We start from the raw sequence: 14,701 nt of genomic DNA, 5'->3' as shown, positions 1-14,701 counted from the left end.
GTGCATGTAAACTTTGGTCGAACAGGAGGTGTCTGTGAAGCCAACGCCAAACGGTAAGGGGGAGTCTTTGTCAGACTGGTTCCCTTGTCCCCTTGGAAACATTGGTGCTCTTGTCGGAATGTTTGTACCAGAGACATAACATTTTCGTCAACTACTGATTAAGTCTCAATCTTCATTGGGTACCTCTTTTTGCATGTAAGCCTTCGTTTTAGCAGGTAGTGATCAAACATGGCTCTAAGCTGTCGTGCCGCGGTCAATCATTAGCCCCCTGATGGAACGATAAGGAAGTTTCATCGAGCATTTTTACAATGGCACCAGATTCAGCAAGCACGGTAAATCAGCGTTCGCGTCCTCCATTTGTGTGTTGGCTGGCGTATCCATCCGAAACAGGCATCCCATCTCTAGAAGGTAAATACACTTTGCCAACGACGCGGCACTACAAGCTCATCTTTGGCTTGCAGCGCTTGTGCCTACAGATTATATTTCAAAATGAAAACAGTGAAATCCAGGTGCTAGGCACAGTCACCCGCAGATGCACTAGAGCCCCCCATACAAATAAGCGCATTTGCCCTACACTGGAAAGCTTGCGTTTGTACGGTAGCTCGCTTATTGCTCCACCCGTCGCTCCTATCTGTTTTCTGCCCACCTGTTTTCCTAGTTCTCATATGTTCTCTCATCAAAATTTTTAACGGCTTTCCTTAACCAACACGCACATACAAACACGTTAAGCATCGATATCTTCAATTCGTGCGCAATTCTCTCGTACGATTAGCTGCGTCGCTTAACAAGAAAACTGTCAAGATATGTATAGTTCATGAAAAAAAAAAATAGCACTGCGGGCATTTTGTCCGAGCTTTCATATGTGCCTTGCAGTCACGCACTGGCGCAGCAGCGGGAAAGCACGTGCGCGCGTAAGGCGCGATGACGATGCGTCGTCAAAAGTGCGCTTCACAGTCAGGAGTGGTCCTCGGTACAAAGGGAGCGGCCGGGGCATTCGAGGCGCTTCAGCCTGCAGCCGCAGTGCTGCAAAATCTTGGATTATATCAGGGCCTTAATTACAAACTTGGAACGACGCAGACTGGCTCGCCACCTGTTCGGTATGCTGTTGTCACGCCGATGCTCGCTGAGTCACTCAAGAGAAGGATCCCTTTGTGAAGTGCCGAACGCCGCCAACGCAGCTCTCGACGCGCGCCGCCGGCGCGACCATGGATCGCGTATCCTCAGCTGGGCCGCGCAGCGCCCGAAAACGGGCCTCGCTCTGCATAACTATACCGACGCTGCGCCGCGCTACGTTGTTTGGAAACAGAATGCCGTGCTGGAGAGCGTCGCCGGTTGCCGTGCGACGCATCCTAATTAGCTCGGAGGAGCCAGCCGTCCGCGGTGTCCGCGGCCGGCTTCGGCTCCGCGGGAAGCCCATTATTTAGGAAAGGCCTACAGAGAGAGGGATGGCGTTTCGCTATTTGGCCAGGGAGAGGGGAGCGCGCTTACAGAATTTTATGCCTGCAAGCGTGCCTTTCTAACGGACCGCGAGCTTATCGAGCGCAACAGCGCCGGGCTATGCTCTGAACAAGGAGGGTTCGACTTTTGCGCGCAACCGGGTCGTGATGCTTTAATGATCACCGACACAAGAGCCGCATAAGCTCGTCTGATGGGATTGTCCTCGACTGTGTTGCGCTTTTTAGGGGGAAGGCCGCTTTGAAGAGAGCGCTGTCGCTTTCGTTATACTTCCCTCAAAATCAAAGGTCAGCCCGACTTTACTGGGCTTCCTTTGTATTTGGGGACTGAGAGCAGTGACTGCAGCGATTTCTCCCTACGCGAGACAAAATTCAAAGGACGCTGGTTTGGGCTCTTTGATTGAATTTACTGATCTGGGAGAACTTTGCCAAGACGCGACGCGTACGCATGCAAATACGACTCAAGTTCCACATGTGCGTTTCGTAAGAAACAACGCGACGACACACGTTGTCACTTTATATTTCATGGATCAAGCTGCTGAATGAAGACCGAACCAATAATCTGTCCTTTTTTCAAAGTAGTGCCTTTTACTGTGAACCGCAGTGTATTCCTCTCCTCGAGATAATAGTAAAAAAAAAAAAAAAAAAAAAAAAAAAAAAAAAAAAGCGGAGCGATAACCATGTGTCAGTGAGTTTCCTCGTGAACTTAGCCATGAGGTGCGTCATCTTCCCTTAATACATCACCACCGTCATGTATATCGCAGAGGCCGATTAATGCACACAATTCTACAGACCAGTACTTTCTTGCACTTCAGAACTAAGACAATAAGGTATACGCGTCCTGCACATCCGAATCCTCCACCTGCAGTTTTTTACCCGTCCTCACTTAAGAAAGTAAACCTAAAGGTTAAGGTCTGCTACCCAGAATGATTTCTAAGCCCCCCATGCAATGGCAGAAGAAAATCCAGTGTTGAAAGTGAACTTGTCTTGAGACATGTGCGTATGCGACTCTGTAAACAATGATGGGTTCCGTGTTCACCATGCCACATGCGCGCAACTGAGAACGAAGAATGTCGCGTGGTTCCTCCTCATCCGATTGTTTCCGTGAGCGACGCTTAAGCAAAAAAAGTGTCATGTGGCATTTATTAGAGAGAGCGAGAGAGAAAGAGAAAGGTCTCTTTATTGAACAGATGAACAACATACAAATAACACACCGCAAAACGCAACGTAAAAGCTAAAGGTATCTAATTGAAACCAGTATGTCTAATGAAGGGGTATTTATGGTGCACAAGCAGAAACATCAGCCGAATGAACAAACGGTAAAACTTGACTAGACATGCGAACAAAAGCGCCCGCCGTAATGGTGTAGTGGCATCGGCGTTGCGCTGCTGAACCCGAGGGCGCGGGATTGAATCCCGGCCGCCGCAGCCGTATTTCGATGGAGGCGAAATACCAGAACACCCGTGTACCATGAATTCGGTGCACGTTAACGAACCCCGGTGGTCAAAATTAATCCAGGATCCCCCCCCCCCCCCCCCCCTACGGTGTGCCTCATAATAATATAGTTGTTTTGGTACGTAAGAATGCAGAATTCAGTTCAACTCAGGGAACAAAAGCGCTTTTGCAGTTCGATTTAGATGTTTCTTAAAGAGCCCAAAATGAATAAAATTATTACAGAGCTCCCGACAGTACACGGCGTCGTTCATAACCAACAGTGCAGCTGTGAGACAATAATTGACACAAATCTAGTCTTCATTGGAAGGATTCACGCAGAAACTCCTCTGGGAGTTGTCTAATACCGGTGTCACACGTACACTTCTGACAGTGACCGGGGCCGATCCGGATCGGATTTCTTGATCGCGATCAACAGTAGTCGCTGCTACACGCAGTCCAATGAACCGGATCGAGTTTTTACCGTCTGCTGATCGTCGGCAACTCTCACAACTGCATACAACTGCCTAATGCCTTGACTACAAATTCAGATGTGAAAAATATGGTTAAAGTTGGACAATATTTCAATTTTACAGCTAATTATTGTTGATAAAAATGTGTTTAAACGTTTTTTATTGAACTGCCATCACATTTTTTGGCAGAATACTACGCTAAAGAGGGCGCAGACGTCCACCTGTGATCACGATCAATAGGCCTGATCTCGCTTCGCAGATCGCGATTGTCCGGGTCTGGATCCCGCGATCGCAATCGCAAATGACCATGATACAGCACTCGATATGGATCAAGCTTAATCCGGATCGGCCCCGATCGCGATCAGAAGTGTACCTGTGACAGCGGTATAAGTATGCGTAAGCATTGTGCCACTTGTTCATCTCCGCGCAGCTCGGTGTCATTATCAATATTATGAAACTTGATCCGACATCCGACCAGTATAAACGACAGCGCTGCGGCGATACGAAGTGCTGCGGACGGCGGCGCAAGGTGAATTGATGACGCAAGAAAACTACTGCAGATGGCGGCTCCAGGTGCGCCGATGACGTTCCGATCATTATAAGTCGTTATCGCTCTTTAACGCCTCATGCATCCGCGTCAAATCATTATGAATCGTAATCAACCACTCCCACGGTGGCTGCGTATGGCGCGGCCGCGCGGCCCCTATCTTGAAAGCGATTTCTGATGTGGACTGAGTTCGGCGAGTGCTGATAGCTTCGTGTGAGCTGTGTTCTCGCCGCTTAGTTCACGTTGAAGCGAGACGTGCGGACCCTGTCTTGAAAGCGATCTGTGATGTGGACAGAGTTCGGCGAGTGCTGATAGCTTCGTGTGAGCGGTGTTCTCGCCGCTTAGTTCACGTTGAAGCGAGACGCGCGGACCCTATCTTGAAAGCGATATGCGATAGGGATGTCGCTTTGTTCGCGTTGAAGCGAGAGGCAGCACGGAGGTCAATTCGCTCGCTGCTGCGGGCCCTACCTTGAAAGCGATCGCCTTACGTGACGGACGGACGGACGGACGGTTTTCCAGTTTGGGTAGGCATAGAAATGCTTACGCATTTCAAAAATGATTCCATTATATTTGAAAATGAACACAAGCTAGACTGGCTTCTTTTACAAGTTTTTTCCTGAATAAAGGGGACCCTGATTTCGCAAAAATACCGCGAACTATGTGACTACGGTACTGACAACACCTACAGCACGTTTTGGTCACGAAATGAAACACAGGAAGTTTGCCCACCAATTTTCACGCTGAATAAACGTCTACTTACTTCCTGAATGGTAAAATTTTAATTTTTGCGAAGGTGTCTACCCCGCTCCTCCGCCAAGATGTCAAGGGGAAGGAAGAAGGGGAGATGTATGCACAAGGGTCTTTTAATGGCTGAGCCAACATGGAGGAGACCATCTACTCACTATACTTCGTCATCGTCAAGACCACATCCGAAGTTTTCTGTTTTCATACTAAACAGACTGTGTCGATACGCGTATACCCGTCTTTAATCACTCGAGCGCTGTTTAAATGGGCTCTACAGCATTTCAGGCAAGTACAGCTACATTCCAGCGCCACTACAGCGAACACCTCTACAACGAAATGAGCTATATGACGAAGGAATAATTCTGTACCGGTTCTAATGTGAGCTGTGTGGCGCGCTAGCTTTACAATGAAGTGATCTGTACAGTGAATGATTTCGCAGGCTCCAAGCACTGCGTTATAAAGGCGTTCGACTATTTCTTTCATTTCCGCCGCTATAACTCTCCATCCATCAATGCGTATGAACTGCGGCTGCTCATGGACTATGACGTTATTCCACTAAACAGGAGGCAGCGGATTCGATACCCAACCTCGGCTGCCGCATTCCGATGGGAACGCTCTTAAACATGCTCTTAACTTGAACTTAGACGTACGTTAAAGATCCCCAGATTGTCAGAATTACTCAGGAGGCCTGTAGCAAAATAACGACGGGGATTAGGCCCGGACCCGGACGTCTGACTCGTTCGTCATCTGGTAGCAACTGAGCGAGCAGCGCCCGTGGCCGCTGCATGTGCTCGGCCTACCTCCTTCTTTATTTGCAACACACTCCCGCGGCCGACAAATTTGCTAAAGGCTGCCGGCTTCAAAAAAAGTTGACTTTTGAACGGGACGCCATATCACGGAGCCGGACGCCAACTTCAGGCAGCATGCTCGACCAGGAAGCAGTTCCGTCACCCGTGTCAGCTTCCACAGGATAGGCGGCGAATCGTTGTCGGGCACCAGGACGATGTCTCCAACTTGAAGTCGTGGTGGCAGCTTGGGTGTCGCCTCGAGTGCAGAGCACAGAGGCAGCAAGTACTCCTTGCGCCAGCGCTTCCACAGATGGTCTGATAAAGCTGGTCGATGCATGCTTCGACGTCGCAGATCGATGCTTGTTGATTGGGATAGCGTGGCGCCCAACTCTTGAGGCAAGCACGTTGCACGTTTGAAAGTCGGGGCTCGACGTAGCATTTCTGCAGTACGTGTGTCTCCGTGTATGTTGAGCTTTGCTAGACCCTTGTGCGCCAGCGTTCATTCCGGAAGGGCGACGTTTGTACACTGCGTCTTGACGTAGTTGCGTGTTGTCATGCTTGTACTCGTCCTTGAATTACCGTCCGGAGTACGTGAAGCCTTTGGGAATCTGCTTGAACCTCGTCTGTTACGCTTGGACAGCCTTGTAGGAAGTGGAAATTTCTTGGCTTTAGGATACTTCGTCGGCGCATCGTCTCTGGGAGGCTCTCCAGTACCAAAGACCAGAGACGTGCTTTGTACATTTGAATCTTGGGAGAAGTCGTGGAGGGTTCCCTGGACCGTCCATCCAGAACGGGTTTCCACTGAAGTAACTTGAGGCGATTATCGAGATGTCTGGCCGGTTACAACGACCCAGTAGAAGTCGGAGCCTATCAGGATGCTGATCTCGTCCTCCCGGAAAGTCTTCGCCTCGGAGCGTGCATCAACGGGAACAAGACCGTGGTGTGTCATCATAGTGATGATCGCGCTATCCGCTGGTGGGCTGGTTACCGCAGAGATTTCCGGCACTTCGAGGGCATCTATAGTGGTCTCGTTGGTACTGTGCTGGCTGCGGAGTGTAACGGACACTCGTTTACATGTCAGGGTCACGTGAATGTCAGGGTCACGCGAACGTGAATATGGTGAGGCGCTCCACGCCTTGGACCGGGCAATTAAGTGCTCGAGCAACGTCCCTCCGAATAAAAGTGCGCTGACTGCCCGTGTCCAGCAGCAAACGCAGCAAAATTGACCTTGCTGGTGCGACAGCCCAAGCTCAGCCCGTCTGTAGGAATACCGACATGACACCGGTGCCACTCGCGGATACGGATGTTACACGAGGTGGTGTGCCGATGGACTCCGGCCCGCTTGCGCGTTGCACGGATAGCGACGCGCTGCCCAGACGCTTTGCTTCGTTTTCAGTCACAGTACACACATTGCACAGCGACGTCAAGTGTTGTCCAGCACAGTGGGAGCATTGCAAATTCCTGGCGCTTCGACATTCAGTGGCAACGTGGTTGCGCTTGGCGCAGCGGAAGCAACGCCTGCGCCCCTGAAGCTTCCTGCGTTTTGCTTCTAAAGTCAGCGACGTGGAGCATTCCTGAACTGTGTGGTCCGATGCGTTGCCCAGGAGGCAAGGACGCGTGTACGGCGTTCTTACTTCAATTAATAGAGCCGCTGCAGAGGGCGGGTTTAGCTCCAGAGGTCGCGATTCACGTGGATGAAGCCGCTGACTTGCAGATGAGCTGGCTTGATCGAGAGCGCCTTCCTCCCTCGCCTCGGCTTGAATTCGTAGGAAGGTCATCAGATGTTTTACTTGCTGCATGGGACTTGTCTTCTGTAACCACTGCCGTTTCAACGTGGTGCGACGAAGAAGCCTCCTTCAGCCGCTGACGATACAGGATACCAAGGTCAGGTGGTAAGGCCTTCATGGTGACGCGTCGCAGAACAGCAGCATACTCATCTGGTGAAACGCCAAGGCCCTCCAGTGCGCTTGTGCGGAAAGTGATCTCGTCATAGAGATTTCGAAGCTTGTCTAGATCGGCGGAACTAAGAATAGGTGCCATTGCGAGTAGGTGGTCCAGATGGTCATCGACCAGCATGTTGCGACGGCCGAATCGGTCAGACAGCACCTTGATGGCGACATCGTAGTTTGCCTCAGTGAGGCGGATATCCTCAATTGCTCTTTTAGCTGACCCGGACAGGTACGTCAGCAGATATTTAAATTTGTCTACCTTCGAGAGCGAGTCATTGCAGTGAATGCTTGCCTGGTACTGGTTCCAAAAGCCTTGCCAGTCGCGTCGCTCCCCAGAAAAAGCTCGGGATGTGCAGCTTTGGCAGGGCAACGCGGGAGAAAGACCGCGGCGACACCGCCGGCGCGGCGGAAGGGGCAGCTGGGTACGGTGGCGAGGCAAGTTGCGCGGTAGGACCAGCAAGGATCGCTGACGCGACTCGGTAGCGAGGCGCACGCTTGTCTTGGTGGTGGTGGTTAAAACTTATTTATTGTCCTTAAAGTTGCTGCGAAGAGACTCCGGCTGGTCGGAGGTTCTTGGCTTGCGGTGGGGGGCCCTCAGTCCAGGGCTCCGCTTGCGGCTGCCGTTCTGCGGGCCCGGTCAATCAGACTTAGCTGATCGTCCAGGCTCTCGCTGGCCAGCAGCTCTTCCCATCGCTCCGCTGTGGGGTGTTGTATGGGGGGTACGGCAGTGATAGCCTGACATGCCCACGTGACATGATATAAGGTTGCTTTATCTGAGCACCATGGGCAGCGAGAAGGGTATGCCGTAGGATGTATTTTACTGAGGATATGCAAATTGGGATACATGCCAGTTTAGATTTGTCTCCAAATGACCGATTCCTCTTTATTTAGTGTTCGGTCGCTTGTCTTGGTGAAGCTGACCTTTTGTTCATATTCGAAAGCTGTGGCCAGGTCGGCCTCCAAGTCTGCATCCTTGAGCGTCTCTTGTATTGCGCGGTCGAACTCGACGAGCTCCGCCTGCTTCACCAAGACGAGCTCGAGGTGCTGGTGCAGCACCCGCACTGGGGTGGCCTCATCTGACAGCAGGGCGTCGATCGTAGAAATGGCCTTGGTGATGGCCCTCCGGACGAAGCCACGCTTGGTGCGTAGTTGCTCCATGGCCTGAACTCGAGGGCCAGTCGAAAGGGTGGGCTTCGGCACCAAACTTGCAATGTAGCAAAATAACGGCGGGGATTAGACCCGGACCCGGACGTCTGACTCGTTAGTCATCTGGTAGCAACTGAGCCAGCAGCGCCCGTGGCCGCTGCACGTGCTCGGTGCACCTTCTTCTTTATTTGCAACAAGGCCAGTGGTCTCTCGCAGTTTTGTGTTGCTTTGTACTATAATCGTTTGAAGAACTTTCTTCAGCACCTTAATCTCTCAATAGAATGACAGAGAGCGCTTACCGAGCTGCCTTTGGGGCCAGAGTTTCAAATCGGCATTCGCAACCTTCATATGTTATGTAGATCCCGAAGTGTTAAGAGATCATACCGGACAGTTGCTGCTCGCGTGAGCCTATTGCAAGGTCCTTCTTCAGTGTCACTTGAAGGACGTCCCAATAGAATACATCGCCTTAAACATTGATGAAAACATGTTCTATGACTTATGGTTTTCAGTATAAAAGGCAATTAACTACTCATGGCGAGAACATGTCTCACTGTCCGAGCCACGTTTTTACTGAATGCGTGCCAGTGCGATGTTCAAAAACGTTCTGACCCCTGTAGAAAATAACATGTTTTCCAGTGGTCCTGCCTAGCCTTGGAATGTACCAGGTGCTTTAAGTAACTTCAACCAAACTTTATAAAACGAATGACACACTTTAGGCAAATCAGATCAACCGGATAAATTGTTCGCAATCGTCTTGAGTTAGACTATCTTTTAAAGTGCGGTTATTTAGCTATTTAGTTAAGGTTATTTACACAAAATTTTAGATATTGGTTTAAGGGCATACGTCACAATTCAAAAGTTGTAGCGCATTCTGAGAAACACCCAATGAAGTTGCTTCCATGGCGTTATCTTTTACGTGTTTCTTCCGGGCTCTGGAAAAAGCCCGCGAATTATGTAAAAAAAAAAAAAAACTACGTCACTGAGCTCTTGCACGTCTGGATGTGTATTTCGAAACAACGAAGCCAGTATCCCGTCACAAAAAAAGAAAAAAAAAGAAAATGAAAACGTAGTAACAACAAGACGACAAGTGCGTTTGCATCCGTGTTCAGCGCCGGCCCATCTCTTTTATCATTTAGGACCTTGGCGGGTTTCGATCCTCAGAATGAAGGTGTGATCTACGCTGGACCATGCTGGACACCGTGGTCGCTCATATTATTATTATTATTATTATTATTATTATTATTATTATTATTATTATTATTATTATTATTATTATTATTATTATTATATTATTATTAAAGTACACATACTTTTTGGACCTTAGAGTAACGCATCAGCGCAACGAACGGCTCTGAAGGCTTTAGTAGCATTTCTAAAAGATATAGTGTCGAGTTATTGAAAAACAATGAACTTTAACCTGCTTTGTATTTTCTCGTGTGTGTGTGTGTGTGTGTGTGTGTGTGTGTGTGTGTGTGTGTGTGTGTGTGTGTGTGTGTGTGTGTGTGTGTGTGTGTGTGTGTGTGTGTGTGTGTGTGTGTGTGTGTGTGTGTGTGTGTGTGTGTGTGTGTGTGTGTGTGTGTGTGTGTGTGTGTGTGTGTGTGTGTGTGTGTGTGTGTGTGTGTGTGTGTGTGTGTGTGTGTGTGTGTGTGTGTGTGTGTGTGTGTGTGTGTGTGTGTGTGTGTGTGTGTGTGTGTGTGTGTGTGTGTGTGTGTGTGTGTGTGTGTGTGTGTGTGTGTGTGTGTGTGTGTGTGCGTGTGTGTGTGTGTGTGTGTGTGTGTGTGTGTGTGTGTGTGTGTGTGTGTGTGTGTGTGTGTGTGTGTGTGTGTGTGTGTGTGTGTGTGCGTGTGTGTGTGTGTGTGTGTGTGTGTGTGTGTGTGTGTGTGTGTGTGTGTGTGTGCGTGTGTGTGTGTGTGTGTGTGTGTGTGTTGTGCGTGCGTGTTTCATTCATGTAAAAATTTATAGCTGTGGAGACATATGTTTACAACATTTACAATGTATATTAAATAAATAAATAATGAAATAAACATTTGATAAATAAATACATAAATAACAAGCTTCAACTCCTTGCATGGATTTCATGGACTCTCTGCATTAAAGAAGCATATTTTCGCTACTCCTATCTAGCGGCACACCTGTTAGGCGTTGGGTACTGAGCTCCACTGCAACTTATGTAACACCTCATGGCAGCTGACGCCATCGACAATGCCATAACGCCAGACTCGTTCCCCTGTTTAACAAGCTTTCCAGTGCGGTCAGAAAATGCGTGATCTTCAGAGCCACTGTCACACTTTTTGTGTCAGCGTACATGACTCTGACATGCGTAGGCCGGCACTCAGACGTCGAGGAACTTAAAATCTATCCATGTTTATTGCTTTCCTACATGGGCGTACAAAGAAAGAAAACAAACAACGTTGATAAATGCATGAGCGCCCCAAGCAGCTATGGCTCGCGGGTCACTCGTTGTGGTTCTCACCAGAGGGAACGAAGCATTCTTAAACCACTAATGAAGCGATAGAAGCGAAGGGAAAGAAGTGAAACGTATAAGGGTGGTTATCGAGGCATTCGCTATCTTTACTCAAGTGCAGTGAAATGTTTACCGAAAAAGTCAACAACGAGCAAGTGCCGTACGGCCCTTGCCGCCCCGCATAGAGCGGCGGGAGTCGTAAACCAGCAACACGTTAAAAGAAGTCAAGCTATAGTGGAAGATATACTACAGCTACGATATGCAGCTGCTGAAAGCTCCACTAGTCTCCCGAGTTTTTCTGCGTCGTTTATTACGCACATACTGCGGTTTGCGGTGGCTCAGTGGATATAGCGTTTTCCTGCTGAGCTCGAGGTCACGCGTCCGATTTCCGGCAGAGGCAGCTGGGCATTCCGATAGCGCGGCAATTCATAAACACTCGCGTATCGAGCATCGCTTTCGAAAGAACGCCATTTGGTGTAAATTAATCGGGAAGTATCCATTGCGGTGTCTCTTAACCGTAAAGCCTAAACCCCCATAACCTCCCCCTTCAACCCCCCCCCCCCCCGCCACACACACACACACATACATAGACACTCTTATATATGTAGAAGACAAAAATGTGGATCCAAAATGGTGACGAGTCAAGCTGCTGGTCGATTTCACTCCCTGGCGGTATTCATTCGGTTACATCTTCGACTATTCGTGACCTTTTTCTACGGAATTCTTGCTACAAACTGCACGGTGTTTGCTCCAGGTTACAATAATGATTGTGCGTGCCGGCCTCCTTGTTATGTGCACGCGTAGAGAATGGGAATTAAAATTTGACTGCTAGCCCGTAATACTTATAACGCATGGGGACGGTTAAGGCCGCTGCAGGCTAGGATTCTACGGGCTTGTTTGCAACGATGGATGATGCGTTTAATACTGCAGTGGCGCAGTTTAAACGGCTCGGGTGGTGTGTTTCTTACACTTCCGTATATATAGTAGCGGGCTTTGTGCAAAACTCAGCTTCCGCACGAATCGCGGCAGCGATACAGCGTCACGGACTGTGCCGCTTCTAGACGCCTGACTGGCCCACTTTTTGTTCAATGAATTAAGTGTATTACTTCTTCGTGCATGCGTTGTTGTTTACTTTCACAGGACCGAGGAAAATGAAGAAAACGAGAATGGCAGGCAAGAGTTAAAGCACCCTTGCAAATCTCGAGAGAATATTGCCTCCGCTTCCGGTTTTATAAACATTAAAAATGCACACACGGGCGACGTATACGCTGCCCGGGGCAATCGCGACGCCCGGCCATCCAGGCGGTAGCAAGCAGTGCGGGCACGGACCGCCTTACAACACTCTTCCTGTCTCCGGCGAAATGAAGCACGCCTTGAAGTAAGAGAGAATTGAGATCATAACTCTTGGCTGCTTTGAGCTGCGCACGTTCGCCGTGTTACGAAGCCGGCCGCGCTTTCATTCCCTTCGTACAATCTCCTAAATTGAAAACTATATTGAAGAGAAAAGTAGAAGGGAGCAAGAGAGAATGAAAAGGCAAATGAGGCCGTGCGCATCCCCGTTTAGCCATTACACGGGAGCGCACAATAAACATTAGAAGCTATACGATCCTCGCTACTTATTAGATTCGTGCGGCCCGCGTTCAAGCTTTATTTGGGTGACACGCCTTAGGCACAGAACGCAGTTGGCTAATCCGCGCACTCGGCAGCGGTCGTGTGCTGTTTTACTGTTCGTTAACTACGCGTGCATATGCACCGAACTTTCAAGACACGTGCGCAGAGTTACAATCAACGAGCATTTCTTTTCTTGTAAGCTTGCAGCATTTTGAAAGGCTCATTCTGTATGACGTTTCACTCGATTCTAGTGTTCCGTGTAAAAAAAATAAATAAACAAATAAGAATAATAATGGCAAATGAAAACCAAGAGATTTGTCATTCGCTGCCCAGTACGGCAACAAGACAGCACGCCGTAAAAACGGAAGCAGCCGCCCTGCCGGAGAGCGGCTCAGAAGAGACGTGTGCGTCATTTGTAGTGTGGCGCTTACTCTTCGTTTTCTTCAATTAATCAGACTGAGAGACATAAATCACGAGCATACGTTTGTCTAGTAGTTCGCGCGGCTGTTACGAGAGTGCTTCCTTGGGATGTGGTCCCCGTTGCGAAGAAACCATATGAAACGATTATGCGAGTAATTTATCATAGTATCCGTTCAAAACAGAAATGAGGACTGGTAAAGCATATAGATGGCTTTTTTTCTTTTTTCCTTTCTTTTTCTTTTTTCTAGAAAACATAATCGCCCACTATCCGCGAGCTCCAGCTGTTACCGTCCGTATATAAAGGATTTCCCCCAACAACCTATAGACTGCAGTTCACATATCGAATCAGTAAAAAAGTAGGGCATAAACACGCGCCCATCGTGGCTCGCAATTTATCCCGTGACCTCGTGTTCAGCATTATAACGAGCCACTGAACCACCATCGCGGGTTTTTTCAAAGGAGGTCTTCTTCACATCAATTGTGGACAAAACTATACAAATATATGTGCGTCTCGTGGCAATTGTGCGGAACGACTCTAGCGAAGCTCGTAAAGGGGATAGCCGGTGTTCCTCGTCGAAGACGGAGGTTATGCTATACAGTAAAACACGTTGTGGGGCTAGTAGCTTTCAAAAGCTTTCAAAAGCTTTTCATAGCTTTCAAAAGATGAAGCGCCAGCAGTGACAGCACATTAGGAAGGAACAAGACAGGACAGGCGCTACTTGCAACTGTTTATTGTGGTCAAAGGTGGTTGAATATATAGCCATGGGGAGAGGGGGGACGAAGAAGAAGGTCAAACATTCGAAAAGAAAGCCAAACCAGTGGTGATTCCGTATTCTCACAAAGTGGCGCACAATCTTAAACACGTTGCCGTGAAATACAAAATTCCTGTGGTTTTTTCCGCACCCAGAAAACTTGCTACTTTGTGCCGCCTGATTGGTTCTGATAACTCTAAGAAAGCAGGGTGTTCCATTAAACATACGAATCCTTTTGTGAAGTGTGAGGAAGGAGTTGTATACCGTATACCGCTGAAGTGTGGGAAAGAGTACGTCGGCCAAACTGGCCGATGTATTAATGATCGCCTACGCGAGCATAAGCTTTCATTGAAATATGGTTATGGCTCAAACTTGCCTCTTCATTGCAAGGCCTGCGGCAATGAAAATAAACAAGCATGTGAAGCAAGGCTTCAAGATACTACAATCTTGTTTAAAAGTAAAGACTCTGTGGCACGTGAATTGTTGGAGGCCAACCAGATTAGGAAGAGAGGGGAAACATGTGTCAGCTCCCCGTCTATTAATATATACACAAATGAAAGTGTGTTTTTAGATAAGTTTTAGATTCGCCATTTCCTTCATGCATATCTTCAGTGTACTCACGCGTGCGCGTTCATACAATCAGTGTTCCGCCTTTTTCGTCCCCCCTCTCCCCATGGCTATATATTCAACCACCTTTGACCACAATAAACAGTTGCAAGTAGCGCCTGTCCTGTCTTGTTCCTTCCTAATGTGCTGTCACTGCTGGCGCTTCATCTTTTGAATGCTATACAGGTCACTAGAAGGAAAAAAAGAGTGAAAGGAATGAAAGAAACAAGAAGAAAGCGTAGAAACGAAGTTCGTACACTTTATTTAAGCGTTAACTAGTGCATTTTAATCTGTACGATTTAATCAGTGATAATCG

The sequence above is a fragment of the Dermacentor silvarum genome, chromosome 1, assembly GCF_013339745.2.
Source record: "Dermacentor silvarum isolate Dsil-2018 chromosome 1, BIME_Dsil_1.4, whole genome shotgun sequence".
Taxonomy (NCBI): Eukaryota; Metazoa; Arthropoda; class Arachnida; order Ixodida; family Ixodidae; genus Dermacentor; species Dermacentor silvarum.
This window is presented reverse-complemented; position numbering follows the sequence as displayed.